Genomic DNA, 23675 nt, shown 5'->3' with positions numbered 1-23675 from the left:
GCTCTCCACAAGTGCAAGTGAAGGAGGCAGTATCAGGAATTACAAACAGCAAGGCAGATATTCTGCAACTTCAGCGAACCTCTCCTTCCACGTTTTGTGTTTCTCTCTGTCCCATTTACCTGATGAAGTCTACGCTTTCACCAGAGGGCAAGCAAAAATGTCTTCTGCCCTGCAAATCCAGAGGGGGAAGTTCTTCCTTCCTTTGAGCATCCTGGGCACTTTATAAAAGAAAGTATGAACAACTACTATTTCTTGAACACTGTGGGAGACAACATGGTCAGGTTTTCTTCTGAATTACTTCATTTAATCCCTCCACTGATAACCCCATTTTATGGATAGGAAACTGAGGGGAGGAAGTTTCAAAGGTGCTAATTTTTCAAGAAAAGGTAGTCAATTGATACTGTCAGAAGAAGGAAGTAACTTATAATTACTTTATGATAACAATGATAATTCAATTTTTAACCAAACACATTATGTTTGGCCAAAGAGTATTTTTTTAAGAACTAATGTACCTTGAAAGCAGGTAAATTTGTTTGAACTTTGATAATCTTTTTGTCTCAATTCATTTTCTTTAGCTGCTTGAAACTCGGAAATGAATGTATTATTTTTGTTATATAACATGTCCAGCATTTCTAAATATCTAGACAGATAGATGTACAAAACCATGTTCACCTAGGGTTAACGATGGAAACTGCAGTTTTGAGATAATTTCTTTTAATTACCTTCACAACTTTTTGTCTTATTTGAATTCTTGATAATCAAAATATATCATTGTCAAAAACCATGCTTCCTTAAAATAGAATGAACAAATATGTTAAGATGTAGTTAATTCCTTCTAGTAAAAGTATAGATCATTGTTATTTTGCTATTTATATATTTTCTCTTTTGTTCATCTCAAAAAATGCTTTTTTAAAGGGATTTTACATCTCTAGTCTACATTCATGATTGTTTTCTTTTCCTTTTAATTTAGACCTTAAAAATACAGAGGATTTTTTTTACTTTTGTGAATGGCATCTTCAAAATTACTTTGAGAATGTTCTTCATAAATGCAATCCGGTTAAGCAGTTATGAGTGGTTACATGTATGCTTACATTTTTGAAGATTTTTCACGAAGAATGAGAACTTATGAAAAGGTTCATAATGTCAAACTATTTATGGCAGAATCTTTAAGACCGGGATTTTCAAACTAAGTGGCTTTCCTTGCCCTTTCCGATTTTAGGCATGATTATTGAATGTCAACATGTGCTTACTGCTCAAGACAAATTGGAGTACATCAGCTCTTACCTCCTCATTAAGAATAACAATCTAAACAAACCATGGTGATGTAACTATTAAAGGGACTACCTACATCTGGTGTTTTGGAGGGGTAGATGAAATATCTGAGCTACTTGTTCAGTTTGGTCAAAGGTGCCATAGAAACTTTTTTCCCATTTACTTGGGAAAGCACTTGGGAGGAAATCTGGTATTCTGATTTATTACTTATAGTAATTCAAGTCACCCACTCAGCACCTTGCAGGAACCCAGTATTTCTTCGGTTTTGTTTTGCTGTATTAACTGTACTGAGGTATTTTTTAAACTCCAGAGAGCCATTGCATGTGAAAACTTTCATAACTATTGGTTGCAATTGAGAGAAAATCAATTTTTGTTTCTTTTACCTTGGGGAAATGTCTTCTCTCAATGAAAGCTTGGTGTGTGTGTGTGTGTGTGTGTGTGTGTGTGTGTGTTAAAGAAGAAAATTTTTATGATAGTGTATTTGTGAAATGCTTTAACTCCTACTGCAGTCTGTCAAAATGTGAGTTGTCATTTCTAGTCTAGGAGTTAATGATATTCATAGAGGAAATGATAGAATCTTTGATTTAAAGAAGACTTTGTTATCCATCCCATCTTCCTCTCCATGCTGGACTCCCCTTTACTTCAGCTCTTGTGAATGGCTATCCAACCGTCTTTAACTCTTCTATCACAGAGTTCTCCACCTCAGAAGGAAATCTCATGGCATTCTATACAGTTCTAAATGTAAAAACTTTTCCCTTATACTGAGTCGAAATCTGTCTCTATTAATTTTTTCTTCAGCTAATGCCTACTTTTACTTCTTGAGCAGCAATGAGTAAATCTGGCTCCTCTCCTTTTTGATTGTCTTTAAACATCTGCAAGCCAGCCATGTTCCCTGAGACATCTCATCCTGGCTACACCACCTCAACCTCTTCAGCAAGTCCTCAGGGGCAAGAGCTTTCATCCCTGAAAATGTCGTGTAACAATTAACTATTGTCTAATGGGCACAGGTCCTACAAGGTAGTGCTCACAAATAAAAACATTTCCTTCAAACAATGCAAAATTTGTTCTTGGATCTCAAATGCAATTCATGCAACTGTCACTTTAAATCATTGGATGAATACATCTTTATCTTAGTATCTCTTCATCTGTAATGAATTTCAGTTTCCTTCTCACATTTTTCTGCCTTTGCAACTTTGGAGGGCATTGTTTAAATACTTTTGGTTTCAAGCAACTGAACCTGACTTTGACTATCTTAATCAAAAAGAGAACCATATTTGTCATAACATTCGTGGACAATTTTATGAGATCAGAGAAGAAGTAGCAATACAAGAGCAGAAAGAAATGGAAGCAGAGTCTTCTAGCACCTCCACAGAAGGCCGCTGCCTGACCACTTCTGTTACTGTGACTTAATTCCAGTGACTCTTAGTAACTGCAGTCCTCCCTCCCAAAACTCCAACTTGGGAAAAAGAACCCATATGGCCCAGCTTGGATCAGATCTCTATCCTTGGTTTAACCAGTCCTGACCAGCAATAGGGTTGTGCATATAGGGACCCCAGGCCCATAGACTGAAGTCATTCCCAGATGGATGGATGTGAACAAGATGGAAATCCCAACACTGTACTTCTAGAGGAAAACAATGTTCAGAGATATTAACCTATGCTCATTTTCATTTCTGCTTATATTTCCCACTTTTACTTGACCCCCTTGACATAGGGATCAGAACTGGTAGTCCTTGCATCAGAACAGCTGTGGGTAAGGAGAAAAAGTTGGTATTTCTAGATTTGTTTTCTAAAATCCTAAACTCTTAGAAGAACATAGGAAACTTCTTGAAGGACATGAAAAGGAATAAGATTTATGGACACAAGAGTCTTGAAGAAATTTGAAAGGATGATACCTTCCCAGGGCTCTGGGAAAAGGAGGGAGAGAGACTTATGGTCTCTGGAGTAGGGAGCACCCAGGCCCTGCTTCCTGGCAGTGTCCCCAGGGAGGTCACAAGATGCACTAACCATGAGTGGCGCATATATGCAGAAGGAATCATAGGAAATGTCACCAAAAGATTTCTGTGGACCAAGAATGGCCTGGACACCACAGCTGAGTAAGCCATGGAGCAGAAGTGTGGGGGTGCTGTGATGGAACTTGAGTGGCCTGATACCACGATGACCAGAGGGTCATCCAATACTATGGTACTATGCAGTCCCTGGAGCTCTGACATAGCTCTGGGAACTGTTGCAACCCCAGGTGGGACTGAGGTCAAGTTTTCACTTCACAGAAAGACCTAAAACAGAAATAAACAGGACTTGTAAAAAATGTCAGGAGATGAGACTCTTCTTTTATACCTCTCTTGGTAGACAGAGACTCTTATGTGCTATGCTTGGATGGAAAAGATGGAGCAAGATAGAGATTGGACAACTCTGTCTCCTCTTTCTGTGAATTTGATTCCATTTTTCAAGCAACAAGATGTGCACATCATGCACTGATTGTAATGCTAAAAGCCTTCCTTTTTAATTATTAGCATTTTTTCAAATCTCCTTCTTGTTCATGACCTTTGCTTTCCTGAATCTATTCTCCCAAGCCCATGTCCTACCCCTGTATGTGCAGTGTTAGATACTGGGTCCCTTCCCTTTTCTGGTGTTTCTTCCTTCCTAGATGCAGCTCAGGCAGAAGCTTCCTACACAACCACTTTGAAACCTGCAGCTACTTTACCACTTTGCTTTGTCATTGGCCCAATTTGTGACTATGACTTCAAATTTCTGCTTATATTAACAAATTCTGTGTTAAGCCCTTGAATTTACCAAATAATTTGGCAGCTAAAGACATGTTTCAACAAAAGATGAAAAAAAAAAAAAGAAAGAAAAGCCAAGTCCCCTCAGACTGAGTCTAGGAGTTGATTGCCTTCTCCACCTTTGTAGTCAGAAGGCCTGTGGCCTCCTGAAGAGAAGCCAAGAGTTTTAAGCCCAGGGAGTCCGGTGACTTGTCTGTATTCTTGGCTATGCCACTGATCATGAACGACCTTGGGCAAGTCGCTTTTCATTTCCCCATGTCAGTGTTCTCCATTGTACAAGGAGAAAAATACCTTGTGGCCTACCTACAGAAAAATTTGGTTATAAGAATTACGGGGTAAAAATGTAAAACACTGCAGCTTAAGAAGACATATTATTTAAATCAACTTGCCACAGTTTTCCTTAAAATACTGAGGTCTTGTGAAGTTTTAGGTCTTCAAATAATAATAAAAAACAAAATTAACCTATGTTTTCAGAGCTTAAAATTAGGACAAGCTTAAGGCAAATCAGAAAGTAACATTAACACAAGGACAGTACCCTCCTATTATGTGTGAGATGTTCTGATCTTATTTACTTGGGGACAGGAGGGGTAAAAAAAGAGGGGATTCCAAAGCCTCTCCCATAAGTAGAGGATGCTATGAAAGAAACAGAGATAAAAGGAGATGAGGACATTGCCAAACAGGGATGGGACTGGTGCCAGTTCGGCAAATGAATTCTGTTTTCTACAGATCTGTGATCTTTTAAAAACTTTTTTTGCAAAGCTTTCCAAATATGAACCAGACTCAGAACATTTTCTAAAGTGGCTGCCTTCACCTAAAAAGAGAATGGATGACCATTTTAAAGTCTAAAAACAGAAAGTCTGGATTTTCACTAGTTCCATACCCAGAATACTACACTATATTTATGGTTTATCCTGCTTTGAAAATTAAAAAAAAAAGAAAAAGTTCCTCTGTGGTTTACTAGGACACAGACAAAAAGTAAAATGCAAGACCAGCAGGTAAATACTACCAGATTCCACTTAGAGCTTTGCCCTAACCAAGGCACCAACTTCTCTGAGTCCTGATTTCCTTCTCTACACAAGAGGTACCAAGCCATTTACTTACTGCATAGGTAGAGTCAGTGACTAGGTAACCTAGGAAGGAAGTTAATTCCTCTGTAGTAATTTCAGGTTGGACACAGAAGGAGTCATTCAATTCATCCTCACTGCCTCCTCTTGGAATACACGTTACAGACTGCTCACAGCAGAACGTCCACAAATGACATGGACTCTGTGGTGTAAAGGTGACTAATCAGCTTTATTAGTACTCACAGGGCTTAGACCACAGAGATGTGCTTTCAGTCAATGGACAGATCAAAGTAGCAATGCACCCTTTGGAAACAGTGACAGAGATTTTATTTCCAACCTCTTGGAAACTGAATTCATTGACATATACAATATTGTACATATACAATATTGTAATACAATTTATTACAAGTTGTAATTCTCAGAGGCGAAAGATCATTAAACATGATGACAGCAATTATTCCAGAATACTTTCTCCATCCTAGCCCAGCAATTTCACAACATCAAAGAGCAGAAAGCCTGCTCTTTAGTAGTTGGAGAAACTGGGTCCCTGGAGTTCTTGCGACTATGGAGAAGAGGTCTTGGGAGCATGAACCAGCACCATGGTACCTCTGCTTCTGAGGAGGGCTCTCTCCTACCCACACAATCTCATCTGTACTTCACATGTGTGAGTATCAAGGCTTGGAAGACTAAAATTGCCACACTGAGTGTGTGGGCTGTGGAAGGCTCTGCCTAATAAGTAGGCAGGCTTTCATTCTCTCTGAAACATCTATGTTTTTCTTTCCATGTGAAACATGGAAAGCGTTCAAGCTTTCCATGTTTATATTCATTGGATGAATATAAATGGATACTCCGTGGGTAAAAATGGGGCAACCATGGCTAAAGGCTTGTTTAACAGCAGCATTACTCTGCTTGATGGATTTTTTTAATGTATGAATGTCTAGGTCAGTCATGTTCTCTGTACTTACTTCACACAAACATGCCCTAGAGCACTCCTACTGTGATATAGAAAGTCCAGGGCTGGGCGTGAATATGAGGACATAATTGTGTTTCCTGTCCTGCTTTTTCCTACCCTCCCCAGACAGCCTTCTGGCTGTGTCTGCTACATCTCAATTAACATCCAGACCCTGATGCCTAATGCGAACGCTAGAGTCTTGCCTACTTCCAAAGTCTTTCCTATAATAACCTGTCACTTGGAAAAATCAAAGTAAAAGGTGTTGGTCTTTAACAGTGATCTATGACACTTTAAAAAGGAGAAATAGGCATAGTCCTAATCAGATAGAACACAAAGCAAGTCAGTTTTGATTAAGGTAAAGAAATAAAAAATGTGTTGGTTTGAGGGAAAAAAAACTTGCCTAGAAGCCTACTTCCTGCAGAGGAGAATTTCAGGGTCTTGTTCATTTCTGGAAAGTGGTGCAGTAAGGAAGCCAAAAGGAGGACTACTCTCCTCTCTCACCCACCTCCATGCAGATAATAAGGCAATATGTGTTCAGTGTCTAGAGAAGTACAGAAAGCCAGACAACTGTAGGACTTTTTTAATTCTTAACCAAAGGACTTGGAGACTTGGAATACCTAAGAGGAAATGGCCCATCTCGCCCTGCGTTCTGTGTTGACAAGGTGAAGAGGCTAGTAGCCTACTTTATGTCCCCCTGCAGCAGTAATTACTATTTAACAGGACATACAGATGACTACCTGTCAGCACTTTCACACAAACCTTCAACATAGGGATATTTCAACTCCCTCACAAAGCCAGCCTGTTGGTGCAAGCTGGTGTTGCTACACAGAAATACAATTCCCATGGCTTAGCATTTCTGCAAGATCAAGCACATCAGACTAACAGGGGCATCTCTAGCAATACACAGGTCAGGACCTGCTGAGGACTGAGCTAGTTTTTAAGACAGAGATTGTACAGCTAAAAATAATGGCTGCTATTAAAGGTGGGCCTCATCAAGAGGCTCTGAGTAACCTCCAAACATGATCAAACTACCAACAGAGGAATCACTGCATGTTATTGAACATCCCTGAGGAATTTTCACACTTATACCAATAAAGTTTTTTATAACAAACATTAAAGCCAGGATCATCTGAAATACACCATAGCCTGGGATGATATGCATGAGCCCAAAGCTTTGACATAAAGCTAGACTTTGAAGCACGGTATATGAGGTAAGAGAAAAGTGTTTCTCTGTTCTCTAGCAAGGATGTCTACTAGTGTAGGGAGTGTGTGGTTCAAGTGGTAGAGAGCATGCGTTGCAAGCACAAGTTCAAACCCCAGTACCACATACACATACACACACACACAGTTTATTCCCACTCCCCTTTCTTTGGGGATAGTTCCACTAATCTTATATCTGGATAGGGCAGAATACAAAATCCACTGTGAGACAATCATATGACCTATAGAATGCCATTCCCTTGACAAAGGCACTTAGTCCAGATAGCTCACACCTGTGACCAAAGCCTCATCAGTCCCCATTCCTCCCTGGGACTTTCCACTTAGGAATTGGAGAAGAGAGCTGCCCTTGAGTTATGAAGCTAGAAGGATATGAATGTACAGCTTAGGAAGGCACCAAGAGGACGGGCTCTATGAAAGAAAAGAAAAGCCAACACGGGGCAGAACTAAAGACACATCAAAGGAAATTCCCAGAGACAGAAACCAAGCTAACAGCCTTAACAGCCTCTGAAAGTCAGGGCCCACCTGGGGGTAGGTCAGCTGCCTCATCGAGACATTACAGTGTGGCTGGCTTAGTTATGTGAGCCAAAAATGCTCATTTTTTTGCTTAGGATCCTTTCTGTTGGACTTCTATCCCTTACAATGGAAAGCATCCTGACTAATTACAATTGACAATATTCCCCAAAACAGTAGAATTGTTAACCTCGCTTTCTGAAAGACAGAATTGAAGCACAAAGATATTCAGGGATCCCCTTCTGGTTTCTAAATGAATAAGGAACCAAATATTCCTTTTAAAGAAAAGTCCTGAAAACACAAGTTATTCCATGCTATTGAGTTAGGGTTTCTTCAATTCCCATGGACATTTGAAGGAAACCAGTTTGGCTTCCCCTGGGAAGAAGCCAATGCATTCACTAATGATGCTTCAAAAAGCACAATTTGCCAAGTCAGTGCAGTGAGCAGCCAGTGAGAAAAGAACAGCCTAGGACAGGCCCAGAGGTCCAGAAAACTCTAAAGTTGCATCTTCAATGCATCTTAACTGAAAGCTTGGTGAGCATTAGCTCAGGATGGTGAGACAAGTGTCTGTCCAAACACAGGTGGCTTCAACTGGTGATATCCATTTAAGTCATATTCCTATCAGAACTTGAAGACTACACTTCCATTAGCACCAGCTCTGAGGTCTTAAAAGGACAGAGAAAGACAGTGGGAAAGAAGGCATATTTTTCAGGACCTTTATTATCTTTTTGGCTGGTATTATTAATGACAGTTAACGTTAATTCCTCAGTTACCATTTGCCAAGAATTATTAAACACCTTACCTATATTATTTCATTTAATTCTACAACTTCTCCTATGAGGCAGGTATTATTGTACCCATTCTACAGATGAGAATTTAAAATTCAAGAGGGTGACTTACTAAATTTGCTCAGCTAATATATGGTTAGTCCAGGATTTGGACCTGTGTCTGACAGGTTTATGAATTTAACCATTATGATAAACTGTCTATCAACTATTATTCTTTGCATCCCTCCCATGAGGCCACTACTTCTCAGTTTCTGTAGTATGTCTAAAGACATTTATTTGTTGATCCTACCAGTTACTGTAACACAGTTGAGAGAAAGGAGATTTATGTTTACATATCTCTGGTCAAGGAGATCAGATACTTCTAAAGCAACAGCATGTTCTAAAACAGTCAATCCGGTATGCAATTCCCAGCTTTATTGTTTTCCTCCTGAAAGAGAGTGAGTAAGTCTGAGAACCAAGAGCTTCTTTGACAAGCCCTGGAAACTGAGCAGTGGTGTACCTATAATATGCTAGTGGTGTAAACAACAGAACATAATTCTCCCTCTCAGGAACTTAGATTCCCCAAGGTGGCACAGCCCATGATGACACATCTCATGTGAACATGGATAGTGAGCATGCTTTAGTATGACTGGAGTCACTGAGGGAGAAAGCCAGACTCCTGTTTGACCTGGTCCTCATAGAGGCTTGGGTGTAGACACTGACATCACTATGACTGAAAGGCTCATTGCATAGGTGTACACCACAGGTCTCATACTCTGCATTCAGCCTGTCAGGACTGTGTGAATACCAACACCAAACTCTCCAGAAGTGGATAACTAAAACAAAGGGTTTTCTCTGGCAATCTCAGTAGCAAATGGGAATAAGACCCCACCAAACACACAACACCCTATTTCTCCGCCCCCCCCCCCCACTCACACACTGCTCTCAGCTACTTGTCCCTGATTAAAATAGGTCTTAGCTGTTCCTCAGGGGATTAGGAAATTGCTTACTATTGGAGACAGGTCCACCACTTACACGCTTTTTCAGAACTTCAGAGGTGTGATGGTGTGATGGAGGAAGAGAGATGATGATGACACCACGGATGGAAGTGTCCAGGTGATGATGACGATGATGATAAAGATAATGACGAAAGAAGAAAACGATGGTGGTGGATGCCACCTGTAAATGCAAGCAGACATCCTCTTAGTCATTGCCAGCACCATCATGAAGCAGCTCCCATTCTCCATCCAACTCCACTGCGGTCCTCCCCCCCTCCCCCACTACCACGTCTACCTTCGCCGCATCTTCCCCGCCCCCCCCCCACCGTCCCTGTGCCAAGCTGGATGAGACTGCACTGGCAGGTCAAGAGGACTTGGGCCGCGAGTTATTCTGCAAAGAGGACAGTTGGGGTGACTTCTGGGGTCCCCCAAGGCACTGACTGGGGAGCCGCTTGGCTGGGAACTGGGGGAGCCAACGCAGAAGGAAGGAAGCTCAGGCAGCGGAGCTGAAGAGATTTGACCAGAACCCTGGGGTCAGGAGAGGCGGGGTAGCAGCTCGGGTCCGTTGGGATGAGGAGGTGGGGCAGGAGACCAGGAGGAAGACAGGCTGTCTTTACCTGACCAGGTGCAGCAGCCCGAGCGGCCGCAGAGCGGATGCTGCTCTCCAGTCAGCAGCCAAGCCCGGAGCGGCCGCTGCGCCGTCCCCCGCCGAGGCCCCGCCCCCAGACAGAGGCCCCGCCCCCTAGCACGCGCCGGTCTGCCGGGCTGTTTGGGGGAGGTTAGCCGCGGAGTGATTGGCAGGGTCTTTGACCAATAGTAATATGCAGCGGCTTCCCGGGCCGTGAACAGGAAGGCGGGCGCGAGGCCTTAGCGTCAAATCAGCAACCGAGCGGCGGGCAGGGCCTGCACCTTGGGCCCCTGTGGGCTGATGCTGGTTGAGGGCTATTGTCCTGAGCTTGTCTACCAGGGCTGCCACGGCCGCTCTTTGCCTGTCTGCCCTGGGCGCTCGCCGTCGCACGCTCCGCGCTGATTGGAAGCATGGGGCGGCCACGGGTCAGACTTGGGTTCCCGTCCCTGGCCCGAACCGGCCCGGCCCGCCCCGGCCCGCTCGCGGCCCTGCCCCTGTCCAGCTGTTCTTCGCGAGTGCTGAAGCGGCGGAGGAGGACGTTTGGGGAACTGGGCGAGGTGAAGAGCAGGGTGTGTCCCGTGTGTGGACATGGCGCGAAGAACCCGCAGGACATGGTATTCAGAGGGACGGGGGTGGGGACAATGGGGTGTGTGACACACGGGTGAACTTGAGCGACACGCCGCGTGCACGTGTGGAACAGCCACGCGAGACCCCTTACACTGTTAGTGATGAGAGGGAGACAGGCACAGGAAACCGCTTGCACTGTTCGTGATTTGAGAGAGAGACAGACAGACAGGCACAGGAAACCCCTTGCACTGTTAGTGAGTCAGGAAGAGAGAGGGAGGGAGAGTGGGAGGAAGGAATGAGGGGATGGAGGAAAAAGAGAGCAGGAAGGAAGGAAAGAAAAAGCAGCAGTCCACTAGTAAACCTAAACCAGGTGTAGCTCCTCCCAGCCCTCACCCTGACCCCTCTCTAGTTCTTTAATCACCACTGCTGCAGATGAGTAAGTTATCTTGACTGATTTCAGTCAAAAGCTAAATCAGTCCACCCAGCAAAATGATCAGACACCTGGGCGGTCTGGAAACAGCAAACAGTGCTGCCTCTTAGGGGACTCTGCTTCTTGAGGTCTGCAGAGTTCAAGATCTTACTACCAGGATTTCTGTGCTGGTGAGTCAGGACAGAACTCCATACAAGGATATGCTGTGTTGCCCCAAATAAGGGTATAACCATTAATGATTAAAGTTTCATAAGAGGATGAGGCCTTAATGACACTGACATTTGATGTGTGGCTTGGGAAGCTTTTCCAAGTAGGTAGGCAAATAAGAGCATTGCCTTTAATCTGCTTCCACATAAATACAGATCTACCATCCATCTGTCCTAAATAGATTAAAATAGAATTAAAACAGAAATATACTAAAATCTGAATTCTGTCCTGACTACATTGCTTCAAATGATAAATAACTGTGAAAAAAGTGAGAAGGTATTTTAAGTTGATTTTTCCCTGGAATTTTTATACAAATAATAGTTTGTGAGAAATTGATTTATTCTTAAAATTTTGGTCTAGGGCATGGCTCAAGTGGTAGAGCACCTACCTAGCAAAAACAAGGAGGACCTGAATTCAAACCCCAGTTCCACAAAAAAAAAAAACCCTAAATGCTGATAGACACTTATTTGCTTTATCTCCTACAATCACATCCACTTCATGTAAACTGAACTTACAGAGCTAATAAAGTGAGGCTCCCAGAGGTCAAGTAATTACCCTTGCATCACATAAAGAGGAGTAGAGTCCATACTCATCAATACCATACTTTCTTTCTTTGAAGCCTTTTCCTCTTACTGGGAGCACTCTCCTAGAGGGACCAGTTCCCACAGTTGAAAGTACAGCCTGAGAGGAAGCACAAAAGTTAAGCATGGATCTAGTTTCAGTTTTTTGCAGACTGCTAATCAGTTTTCCAAACAGTTTTTGTTGAAGAGGCTGTCTTTTCTCCATCGTATATTTTTAGCGACTTTGTCATAGACAAGTTGGTTATAGTTGTGTGGCTTCATATCTGGATCCTCTATTCTGTTACACTGGTCTTCATGTCTGTTTTTGTGCCAGTACCATGCTGTTTTTATTGTTACTGCTTTGTAATATAGTTTGAAGTCGGGTATTGTGATACCTCCAGCATTGTTCTTTTAACTGAGTATTGCCTTGGCTATTCGTGGCCTCTTGTGTTTTCATATAAATTTAACGGTAGATTTTTCAATCTCTTTAATGAATGTCATTGGAATTTTGATGGGAATTGCATTAAACATGTAGATTACTTTTGGGAGTATAGACATTTTTACTAGTTGATTCTACCAATCCATGAGCATGGGAGATCTCTCCACTTTCTATAGTCTTCCTCTACCAATATTAACTCAAAATGGATCAAAGATCTTAATATCAGACCCCCCAACTCTAAAGTTGGTACAGGAAAGAGTAGGAATTACTCTGGAATTAATAGGTATAGGCAAGAACCTTCTCAATAGAACCGCAGCAGCACAGCAACTAAGAGATAGCATAGATAAATGGGACTTCATAAAACTAAAAAGCTTCTGCTCAACAAAAGAAATGGTCTCTAAACTGAAGAGATCACCCACACAGTGGGAGAAAATATTTGCCAGCTATACATCAGACAAAGGACTGATAACCAGAATATATAGGGAACTTAAAAAACTACATTCTCCCAAAATTAATGAACCAATAAAGAAATGGGCAAGTGAACTAAACAGAACTTTCTCAAAAGAAGAAATTCAAATGGCCAAAAAACACATGAAAAGATGCTCACCATCTCTAGCAATAAAGGAAATGCAAATTAAAACCACGCTAAGATTCCACCTCACCCGTTAGAATAGCCATCAATAGCAATATCACTAACAACAGGTGTTGGCGAGGATGCAGGGAAAAAGGAACCCTCTTACACTGTTAGTGAGAATGTAAACTAGTACAACCACTCTGGAAAAAAAATTTGGAGGCTACTTAAAAAGCTAAACATTGATCTACCGTATGATCCAGCAATACCACTCTTGGGGATACACCCAAATGACTGTGACACAGGTTACTCCAGAGGCACCTGCACACCCATGTTTATTGCAGCACTATTCACAATAGCCAAGTTATGGAAACAGCCAAGATACCCCACTACTGATGAACGGATCAAGAAAATGTGGTACCTATACACAATGAAATTTTATGCAGCCATGAAGAAGAACGAAATGTTATCATTCGCTGGTAAATGGATGGAATTGGAGAACATCATTCTGAGTGAGGTTAGCCTGGCCCAATTGACCAAAAATCGTATGTTCTCCCTCATATGTGGACATTAGATCAAGGGCAAACACAACAAGGGGATTGGACTTTGATCACATGATAAAGGGAGAGCACACAAGGGAGGTATGAGTCTAGGTAAGACATCTAAAATACTAGATAGCATTTGTTGCTCTCAATGCAGAGAAACTAAAGCAGATACTTTAAAGCAACTGAGGCCAATAGGAGAATGGGACCAGGAACTAGAGAAAAGGTTAGTTCGAGAAGAATTAACTTAGAAGGTAACACACATACATGGGAAATCAATGCAAGTCAACTCCCTGTATAGCTATCCTTATCTCAACTAGCAAAAACCCTTGTTCCTTCCTATTATTGCTTATACTCTCTCTTCAACAACATTAGAGATAAGGGCAAAATAGTTTCTGCCAGGTAGTGAGGGGGTAGGGGGGAAGGGGAAGGGGTGGGGGTGGTAAGGGAGGGGGTGAGGGAAGAGGGGAGTAATGACCCAAACATTGTATGTACATATGAATAAAATAAAAATTTTTTTAAAAAGTTAAGCATGACCTCTGAACCATATCGGAGCAATCACAAGTCAGTTTTGCACACAAAAGGGAGCTGTGATTTCTTATTGATAGAAGGAAACTACATTTCCCTAGGGCTTGAGCCAAGCCCTAAGATTTTGTTTTGTTTTTCACTTTTTGTTTGTTGTTTTGTTTTTTTCTTATTTTTTTTGAGACAGGGTCTCACATAAGTCCACACTGACCTCAAACTTGCAATATAGTTGAAGCTGGCTTTGAACTCACAATCTTTCTGCCTCCAGCCTCTCAAGTCTCTAAATAGATTTTAATCAATGTAAGAATCTTTTTTAAGTACATCAATAGAATAAGATGGCCATGACAGCTTAGTCTTAGTTAGGAAAAAAAAATGGGTGATAATACTCTAAAGTCTTATTCCAGCATTGCTTCAACAACTTTACCAAATCCTATTCTGACCTTTAATCAAACCCAGAAATATTGTTCTTGATCTAAGCTTAGAGAGAGACATGTGGGGTAGGAGATGATGTGTTAATCAGCTTTCCATCACTGTGACTAAATACCTGAGGTAATCAGCTTAAAAGGAGGAAAGGTTTATTTTGACTCATAGTTTTCAGAGGTTTTAGTCCATGGTTGCTTGGCCCTGTTGCTTTGGGCCTGTGGTGAAATGCAGCATCATGAGGAGTAATATGCCAGAAAGCAAAAAGGAAAGACAGAAAGGGGCCAGGATCCTCAAGAGCACAGCCCCAGTGACCTATCTTCCTTCCAGTAGACCTCACCTCCTAAAGGTTCCACCACCACCCAAAGCCACAGGCTTTCCACCAAGCCTTTAAAAGATCGGCCATTGAAACACATTCACTATCCAAGCTATGGCAGGTGGTTTAAACAGAAAGGAGACATAAGTATTTTCCCAAAGAGCCATCAATTTAAACAAAATATAAACAAGTTAAAGGTAGTAGATCAACACAAAGGTTATACACTAAGTAACAAGTCAGTGGTTATAGACCTCTGCATTTTCCTCATTTAATAAGAAGTTACCAAGTGCTGATATATTAGATGCTGTATAGAATCTGGGGCTATCAAGTTTAATAATCAACTTTCTTCATTGAGGCCATATGAGGACACTTGATCTGGACCAATGTGAGGAAATCACTTTATTCATATAGCTACGAGTCTTCACAACTACCCAGCAGAGTAGGTATTATCCCTACTCCAGGGTTGAAGATACAGACTAGCTACAACAATAACTCAGTTGAGGTTGCACATTTACCAAAAGGGGGAGGGGAGGAGATGGAGATGCACAATTCATTTGTGTTGCCATCCTTCTCTCTGACAACAAGCAATACTACTTTCTATAGATTAGGATGCTTAGCTTTTTGAAAGACCAAACCATCCCTTTCCTACAAGAAGGGGAAAGAGAAGCGTATGCCAGCCTTGGGACTCAGATGTATCCTACAATAAAGCTGAAGTTTCCTTGTCCTACTACTGTGACACTCTGGTATAACAGTTTAACTACTAAGTGCTTTCTTTTTAAAGAATGAGATAAATGAGTTCTTCCACCATTAAGTTCCAACTCAAATGCCACTTCCTTCATGAAGCCTTCTCTCATTTCCTGTCCGAGTTCATTTCCAGTACTGTATCATGTTGCTTGTACTTATCCTATCACCCTTCATGAAGGACTGCAAACATTTTGTTTCTTCCTGTGTACTCAAAGCAACTTAAGGGATGGGGTTATCTATAATGTCTATTTTCATCCCCACAATACCTTCTATATTATAAATGATTTACTTTGCATAGTTGAATCACTGTCCTTCTTTGAGATGGGTGGGTGACATCAAGGTATGACCTAGAAAATCCGAAGAGTTGGTCTGAAAAAAAAAAAGCAGAGAAACCAGATACATAGACAAGAACTCAAACATTTTGGTGGTTTCATTTGAAAGAACTCCAAATGCTAGAGGGAAGAAAAGAGTTGGAAAGTGACAGCTTGACATCATCTATGGCTGCACCATCCCACCTTCCCATTATGTGACCAGCCAGGGGCAAGGAGTTTCTTCTACCCAAGAGCTGATAGCAGGGAAGGGGTCCCTGCAGAACTGATGCATGGATGCCAGAGACCAGGTGGAGTGACTAGGCACTTGCAGTGAGTACAGGAGGTATAAAGGGAGTAGCAATAGGAAAAGTATCCCAGAAAACAGTGCTGGGGAAATGGACTTCTCTGTCAGGATGACAGCATAACAAATCATCTTACAAAGGGCCCAATATTTCCTCCCACTAACCAGTTATATGACCCACTCAAAGCACCTCATCTGTTACTGAGAATGACAAAGTTATCCCAAAATGCCTATCACAGGATCACTAATCCAGTGTTCTTCATTCCAAGATAAATTTAGGCATGCAGCATTCTCTAAGATAGAGTTTGCTTCTATTTCAACCCAAAGACAAACTATCTGTGGGAGGGAAAAAGGCATCCACAGGAAACACTAAACATGAAACCAATGAATGACCACAAGCCTCTGAAATGTAGGACACTGGAGCAAATCTTATCTCCAAGATGTTTCCACCTCATCTGCACTTATCTGAATAATCAGCTCTTCACCTCAAACCCCTGGATAAATTCACCCTGCCTGCTACCGAGTCATCCTGACATAGATGCTGTTGTATGGATCAACAGCTACTCATCATCCCCAAATTCCCTGAAAACAGTATCAAAATGCCAGTCTCCCCAATGTACTTAAGGATCTCAGACATAGAAAAACAAAGCTTAGTGCTGCAACATTGTCACTTAATGTGGTTTCATAGCCTGAGAGAAGATAAATTGGGCCACGGAAGTGTCAGAACTGAAATAACAAGTGAAGATGCTTACTTAGACCACCAGACAGATGTGTCTTTGCATTGAAGGGGTTCCTTCTCTTCTGATGCATAATCCGTGTTTATTTATTCCCAACTCATTCCAAAGAGTATTTGAAATGACAAATTATCCTTGTAACATTGCAGTGTGTAGGTGAATTTTGTGGAGGCTGGTAAAATGTTTGCAGACTGACAAGATTTTTTTTTAACTTGCCTACAGAAGTCTTAAAAATGCCACCTGAAGCACCATAAGGAGAAATTACTCTCACTTAGCTCCAAAGAGAATTGCATTTATGCTGTCATTTTGTACAAAGAAAGCAAAAACTTGAAACTCAAAGTGAAACTATGAAATCACTCATATTAAATTCCCTGAAAAAGGCACAGGTTTGACTCCACAGGAAACATCACAATGATTATAGTTCTCTTGATACATGGGAGTAGAATGGAGAAAACATGTAAGAGAAGAAGGCCAAGAGACTTATCCTCAGACACCACAGCAGGACTTGCGTTCACTAAAAATCCTCCTGACTTGTCACTGGCTGGCAAGATAGGCTAGGTAGGTTGCCTTGTGGAAGGGTCATTTGTGAACCACAAAAGCCATAAGATTGCATCCCCAAGGGCAGGAGAGAGATAGCAGCAGGTTTTCCAGTTACCTGCTTTATGTTGAACAACCCAAAGTTGATGGGCAGGGAAAATATCCCCAACTGGAGCAGAATTTCAGACAATGCAGCCTAATTATGTTCCCAGGCATAAATAAGCCTTGAACAGTCATAGTCACAGGAATCAGAGCCAAAAGCAGCAGGCTCTGCAGAGAAGAGCTACAGCTCAAACAGGAAGGAAAAGTATATTTAAATGATTTTTTTATTATAAAGTATCACATGACCATTGTAATTTGAAAAATGCAAGAAAATACACAAAAAATTATTTTATTATATCTCACTGTTTATTCAATCAACAAGTATTTCTTGAGCTCCTTCTAAATACCAGGCCCTTTCCCTGGCACTGAGGATGGAAAGGTCAGCACTGACTGCTCCCTTTGATCTGGTACTGCATGAAAGGAGACAAAGATGGGTAATATAATCACACAAAGGGGAAGAGCCTTGCTTCCTAGACTAAGAACCACAGGGAAAGGAATGTAGTCTCTAAAAGCAGAAATAAGGGAACCTGGCCAGGCTCAAGGTATGTAGGGCACAGTGGTCTGAGAAGACTTCCAGGGGGGAGGATGATCCTTAAACTGAGATACAAGGAATGAATTCATCAAAAGAGGTATGGAGAGCTAGCCATGCAGAAAGAACAAAATGCCAAAGCTCCTTGGCAGGAGGGAACATGAAGTGTATTGAAGGATTGAGAGAAGCCAGGGTAAACGGCTTTGCTGTGCCAAAGGAGAGGGTCAGACCACACAGGGCATCGTCAACTTTCGTATAAGTCCTTCGGATATTGTGTTTATGTGTAGAATATATATATACATAATGTGTGAATGCATGTGTATTTGTGTCTAATCTTCACCAACAAACTACCAAATTTCCCTCCAGAAAGTGTGCACCAGTTTATACTCTTGCACTATGTGTCAGTTTCACTTCATTCCTAACATCATCTTTTTAAAACTTTAATATTTGACAAGTGAAAATTATATCATTTAAGTTTTCATTTAACAGTGAACAAATATATATTGCCCACTGTTTTTTTTCTTTTTACTGAAAACAAGACTTCTGCCTTCATTGAAATATGTCCAACATTGTTCATGTGAGATAAAGGCAGCTGGAATAGCCACTTTTTTGGAAGTACCTATGGCAAAGATTCAGCCTAGGTATGTAATGTTCCCTTAATACTCATCCCTGAATGAGGGCACTAAAATGGGAGAGTAATCCATCAAACTAGCAATAGCCATTTGTCTTAGTTCAGTTGAATACATGAGACTCATTTTCTCTTGGCCATTCACATGTGGCTGAGGGAAAGAGAAAAGCCTACTAAGACTTGCTGAGAAGAGGGAAAAGTTCAGGTCTAGGCTTGACAGGAAATGGGTTAATCTGAAGGAGGTAAGGAACTGTGAGACCAGGGACCTCATGCAGGCTTCATGCCAAGAAGAAAGGGGAAGCCAGTAGGGAGAAGGGGGAAGCAGAGAGGTGCAGTTTAAATACAAGCTCCATGGCCTCACCATGCTGCCCAGGGGAGAGATGTGTTCACTTGCATATGCCATGTAAAAACTTTCTGGCCTTCCATCTATCCTTAAGTCCCTTCTGCACAAGCAGATTTTGATGTCAGAAAATCAGGACTGTGATTCCTCAATCACAGTGTGCCAGATGTGGGGGCCTATGCATGTATCACGTGCAAACTATTTCTCCAAGGAATAAAATCACAAAGTAAGAATGCCAAAAGCCACATCTGTGGAGAGAACTGGGGCAGTATGGGAGTAGAATAGGGAGATTTACCTATTTCTACCCACTGAACACCAGAATCTTGCCAGCAGTGGTCAGAAGGAATTCATTCCAGAGAACTTGCTGCAATAGCAGGGGAGTAGTTGTTTAACCTGAGAACATTATGATACAGTTAGTTCAGAAAGATTGGAAGCACACCAAGCATTGAGTTCAACATACATTTTCTGATATTATCTATATACTGCAAACTACAAATACATTAAAGTATGTTTACTGCATAAATATACAGTTCCAGCTTATAAAGAGGCTGGGAAGACTAGCATATGTTCTGTCTTGTGGCCCACACTGAGTTTCTCTTCTTTCATCTGGCTCACTGTCTGTAGATGACCTTCTGTGAATCTCAGGTCTATATTACAACAACATAACCAAGTTCAGGTTCATGGCATCTGTCTGGTGCAGTCACACAGGGCCTGAGTGTAGGATGTCACCACAATTCATTTGATGCTCTACTCTTGCTATCTTGAAATTCTGAATAATTTTTTTTAACAATCAGCTTTGCGTTTTCATTTTGTGCTAGGCCTAACAAATTTTGTAGCTGATCCTAGTCACATTTTGTTACCAAGACTCTTGTTTCCCATATTGAAAAAAAGTTTTAGAGGATTAAAACAGTATAATGTGTGGTTAGGCAAATATGTCTGAAGCAAAGTAGGTCAGGGTTCATGTCCTAGTTCTGGCACACAATCTCTCTAAACTTCAATTTTCTCATCTGTGGCTATGTTATAATTTGTTTTTTCTTTTAAAAAATTATTATGTGGCAAAGCACTCATCTTTCTGTATTGTGCAATGCATGAAAATACCATTGGTATGTGGTTATTTATATTTTATGTTTATTATGTGTATTTATTTTACTACTTAATAAAGAATTTGCTTCCCTCCAGTGCAACCAGCAAAATGTTCACTACTAAGCCCCACAGTAACAGCTTGTCTGTCTGGGGTCCTTGGGAATCCCATCCTCTCTGATCCTCATCTGTACACTTTCTTCTCTGTTCAGTGATTGCTGAGCTCATCTCCCTCCGTGCTTCTCCCACTTAGCATTGTTCATTTTCTTCATGTCCATGGAAGGGTTGTTTTTAATTCTGCAATTTTAGACAGAAAAAATAACTCCTTGACTTGGATCTGGACTAAAAATAAATCCTGGATTCTTATATCATCCCCACCTGTACCACTTCATTGCCATCCTATGACAGGTCTTTGTTTTGTCTTGTTTTGTTTTGGCAAGCACTGGAGTTTGAACTCAGAGCCTCATGCTTGTGGGCAGGCGCTCTTACTGCTTGAGCCACTGAGCCAGCCCTATGACAGTTGTTATATAACATCACCAGGGATCTGTCCTACCCACAGCAGAGCAGTGGCATTACTGGTTAATCATTTCATAGTCCACAATGTGTAAACTCAGACAGAAAAGCTTCATTTAAAATATACACATGAGTGTGTTCATGATCACACAAAACACATAAATAAAAATTGGTGTTGAAATAGAGACCCCAAATGGGCAACCACAGTATTTCAGAAGAAATGTTCTCGTGTCTACACCTAGATGAAACTGTGTATGAATTAAGGGAACGAATGGATGGGAGGGATGGATAATGGTTAGATCTCTAAATAGAACAGAGTCTGGAATCCCAGTAAGTGATGAGCTCCCCCTGCCCACACACACACAAAAGACTACTGGTTTTCCCAAAGTTCTTCCAAGACAAAAATTTGCACCTTAAATTTAAGTAAATTTTAAAAGAATTGACTCTTCTTCATTTATATGAGCTAGAAAAGTCTGAGAAATCCACCATACTGATAAGACTGCATTATTACCCCATCCAAAGCTTATGGTTATACCTCTGACACTCAGAGGGGTCCTTCTTCGTAAGTAGTGAGTATAACTGCAAATCCCACAACAACATCCTCTTACCCTTGGGATCTGAGGTTAGGGATCACCAGACCTGTGTATAACCACAGGGTCCCCAGTTATCACACAGATTTGTACTCTCTAGCCATCCCTACCTGTCCTGTTTCAAATCAGGTACCAACCCAGGAAACCCGCTCTTAATAAAGCTCCCATCTCTCTGATTTCCTACAGGACTCAAACAGTAGTAAGGAAATGAACCTAGAAAGGATTTCTCAATCTCAGTGTCATTGACATTTGAGGCCAGATAAGTCTTTCAGGTGCTGTCCTACCTAGTCTCTATTCAGCACTCAGATGTGAAAACCTAAAAATGTCTCTAATCATTGTCAAATGTCCATCAGGGGAAAAATCACAACTGCTTTGACATTAGCTGAATCATTTTAATCTTACACCCTCTCTTTAAAGCAGAGGGAAACTTTAAGGTGAGACCATAGAACAGATAGTATAGCAAAGGTCTTCCATTTCCAAGACCAGAGTTCTGTCACCTCACCATATCTTCCCCAAAACAAGTCCTAAAATGCTATTGGGCAGTGGTTCTTTGGATTTTTCTCTTCAGTTCTAATCTTTCTTTTTAGGGAACCAGAACACACATTACATCCTGCCAGGTTGCTGTCTTCTTGATTTCATGTACTATTTTAGTACCTCTGTTTCACCTCAGATAACTCAATTACTTACCAACAGATATCACTCCCACTTATTGGATTTTTGGATGAATTTTACAATAAATCTTCTTTAGAACAAGCCATCCAGCTTGTTTCACTCATTTACACGGAAGCATCTAATGCCTGGGTGATAGAATCATGTGAGGTATAATGATGCCCTGGCCAGGAAGAAGACAATGCTAACTACTGAGCTGACAGTTGTGATCCCCGTGGATAAGAGAGAACAGGAGCAAGAATGAGGTACACCTAATAGAGATTTGATCTTTCCTTCCACCCACATTTGTCTGATGGTGCTGCTGCCTCTAAGCCAGCATGTGGCTTAGTTTTCTCGTAGTGAGAGGATAGTGTGTTTGCTACTACAAGATTGACAGGACAGCTGTTTTACTAAATATGGTCATTAATAAAAATTCACCTCATTGTGTACCATCAGCTCTCAAATAGCATGTCCCCAAGGATTGCAAAACAGTCACACCTAGAGTGGGACTAGAACGCAGGTGACCAGATGTCTCTCCTAGTCATCTGAATCTTTGTTTTTCCTAGTCTAGCCATCTGTTCCCAAGTTAGAGCAGAGACTCAGCATTTTCTTGCCAGAGGGTAGGTGATGAATAGCCACACTATCCACAATCTAGACTATGAGAGGAATAGATGAATTGATATGAAGATGGTCTTCTCCCTTAGAATTTCCTTTTACTTTTACATTTATTTTAGAGATTTGGATATCTTTCATTTGGGGAGAGCATTTTGCAATGAGTCCATCCTGATAATTGAAACTATAAGACAAAGATATTTTATTTCAACTGTATGAAATGTTTACATGTTCAGGAAATCAGGAGAGGTGGGGGGAAGCTCCTTGTTTTGTTTTACTTTTCAATAAGCCTATTGGCCTATCTTTGACAAACTGAAGAGATTAGTTAGTTAACAAAAGTTCTTGCCATCTGAGTGAGTTATTGGGAGAAATGACCAGGGAGGGGGGTTGTCCCCACATAAACAAATGACATCTATGTAAAGTTAACAGTTAGTTGAAACTTCTTAAAGATTTCTTTTATCATGTGTAATATGAAAGATCAGAAAGTCCCCCCATTGAGTTTTTACCATGAGTCTTGGATCTTGATATAATGGGAATGGATTATATCTATTATATAATATAATATAATATAATGTATCTTATATTATATCTGTTATACACTTGTCCTCTTCTGTTCCCTGAACCCTCACCATAGCATGTAAGGGACAATGCTGCATCTGGTCTTTCAGCTCTTGGGAACCTGGGATCTTCCTGGAGGTAAATGTGGGGAGACCATCTTCCTTTAAGGTCTAGAAGGTTTAATCATACAGACAACCAGCCAGCTGAGCTAGCAAATCCAGTTGAAATGTAAGCCAGCTGGCCCCAATCTTTTACAAGCAGTACTCTGAAGAGGTACCTACCTAGCTAGTTCAAAATGAAGTCACATGGGCAAAAACCCACTTGCCAAAATTCTAAACCTAAGAGGACAATTCTGTGAGCTAGTCTTTTTTCTTTTAAGTTGATGGTTCTGTTAATTAGTTTTATTGTGGAAATCAACCACGCTTGAGTATACATAAATTTACTTATCAGTTATACCTCAATTATAATAAGAAAAACAAGGCTACAATATCAACTCCTGATTGAGTTTTCAGTCCACTGGCCTGCTCAACATTTCTTAGACATACTGGTCCCCACAAGTGCATCAACCAGTTCCAAAAGTAATCTGTGAATTTATGTGTGTACATATGTCTTAATCTTGTTTTTGGTTTGGTGCTTAGTTTTGTTTTTAAAAATGATTTTCAATTTTAGCTAAAAAG

At 41.1% G+C, this 23675-nt stretch overlaps 1 protein-coding gene across 7 annotated transcripts in view; it reads right to left on the bottom strand.

Annotated features, from left to right (window-relative positions):
• Fmn1 (formin 1) overlaps positions 1–10264 on the bottom strand; it is a 375832-nt gene extending 365568 nt beyond the window's left edge. For all 7 annotated transcript variants that reach the window (XR_012445380.1, XR_012445381.1, XM_074065588.1 and 4 more), the window contains exons 1-2: positions 10184–10264; positions 9604–9747 (exon numbers count right to left, since the gene is read on the bottom strand). The gene's annotated coding sequence lies outside the window, so the exon portion shown is untranslated. The remainder of the gene's footprint in view (positions 1–9603; positions 9748–10183) is intronic.
• Between the last annotated feature and the right edge of the window lie 13411 nt (positions 10265–23675).

The sequence above is a fragment of the Castor canadensis genome, chromosome 2, assembly GCF_047511655.1.
Source record: "Castor canadensis chromosome 2, mCasCan1.hap1v2, whole genome shotgun sequence".
Lineage (NCBI taxonomy): Eukaryota > Metazoa > Chordata > Mammalia > Rodentia > Castoridae > Castor > Castor canadensis.
Note: the sequence above shows the minus strand (reverse complement) of the source record. Positions and strands in the feature narration are given on the sequence as shown.